This window comes from Sinocyclocheilus grahami, unplaced genomic scaffold (assembly GCF_001515645.1).
Source record: "Sinocyclocheilus grahami isolate Dianchi unplaced genomic scaffold, SAMN03320097.WGS_v1.1 scaffold1346.1, whole genome shotgun sequence".
Taxonomy (NCBI): Eukaryota; Metazoa; Chordata; class Actinopteri; order Cypriniformes; family Cyprinidae; genus Sinocyclocheilus; species Sinocyclocheilus grahami.
Genome location: NW_015506525.1, coordinates 221,193 through 222,890, shown reverse-complemented (window position 1 = coordinate 222,890; position 1,698 = coordinate 221,193).

The window sequence follows — 1,698 nt, the reverse complement described above, 5'->3', positions numbered from 1 at the left end:
TTGCTAGGGTACTCAGGGTGGTTGCTAAGGTGTTGATATGCGTTTGCTAGGGTACTCAGGGTGGTTGCTAACATGTTGCTATGTGCTAGGGTACTAGGGTACTCAGGGTGGTTGCTAACATGTTGCTATGCGGTTGCTAAGGTATTCAGGGTGGTTGCTAGGGTGGTTGCTAGGTTGCTAGAGTGGGTTAGTATGCGGTTGCTAGGGTACTCAGGGTGATTGCAAGGGTGTTACCATGCGGTTGCTAGGGTACTCGGGTGGTTGCTAGAGTGGGTTAGTATGCGTTTGCTAGGGTACTCAGAGTGGTAGCTAAAGTGTTGCTATGCGGTTGCTAAGGTATTCAGGGTGGTTGCTAGGGTACTCGGGTGGTTGCTAGAGTGGGTTAGTATGCGGTTGCTAGGGTACTCAGGGTGATTGCAAGGGTGTTACCATGCGGTTGCTAGGGTACTCGGGTGGTTGCTAGAGTGGGTTAGTATGCGTTTGCTAGGGTACTCAGGGTGGTTGCTAAAGTGTTCCTATGTATGTGGTTGCTAGGGTACTCAGGGTGGTTGCTAAGGTGTTGCTATGCGTTTGCTAGGGTACTCAGGGTGGTTGCTAAAGTGTTCCTATGTATGTGGTTGCTAGGGTACTCAGGGTGGTTGCTAACGTGTTTCTATGCGGTTGCTAAGGTATTCAGGGTGGTTGCTAGGTTACTCGGGTGGTTGCTAGAGTGGGTTAGTATGCGGTTGCTATGGTGCTCAGGGTGTTTGCTAAAGTGTTCCTATGTGGTTGCTAGGGTACTCAGGGTGGTTGCTAAGGTGTTGATATGCGTTTGCTAGGGTACTCAGTGTGGTTGCTAGGGTGTTGCTATAGGGTTGCTAGGGTATATATCAACGCTGTACCATGTTGTTTTTTCCTCCTCCAGACCACAGAAGCTCAGTTAGTATGGAAAGAAATAACTTTACTCACCTTAACAACATCAGCCCAATCAGATTTATGGCTCCATGTCAAGCGCTGCTGTGATTGGACACTGACCTTGTAAAGGGCTGAGACCCAGCCTTATCTGACCTTCTACCTGATGATCCAATTTAACAGCCTACAAATGCATTTCTCCACAACACCACTTAAAAATGCAAGACATTTTCATCGGAAAACTATACGGTTTTTATAGTAGTGTATGATGGTAATTTGTTAACGCAGTTTTATCTCTCATTCTGTATTCTGTACAGTTCTATGTCTATCTCAGCCTAGTTGGCATTACGGAAAATATAGTTTTAATTATTTATTACTCAATATTTTTAGGTTTAAGGTTTTAGGTTACACCAACAGACCACAGTCCTCTGCGTGTGTATTTTTATCTGGCACCAAACAGACGTATAGATATTAATCTCTTCATTTCATCATTACACATTTTTTTAAAAAGCTGGCGTTTTGGTTAAAAAGATTCAGAAGTGTTCAAAAGATTCTAAATCTCCACAGATTGTCGGCAGTTCATAGGTTACGCTTAAAATGCAATTCAAGGCAAGGCAATGTGTTTTAAGGAACATTTAGCATGAAGGTACCTACGTGCATATGATATGATATAACCAGAAACAATGCTACAATATAAAGCTATGTCTAGGCAAAGTACTAAACCCAAAAGAGTGCAGGAACAAACACGTGGAGCCTTTAGATGACAGTCAAGTGCCGTCAAATTTCAGATTGCTCAGTGACAGGTCG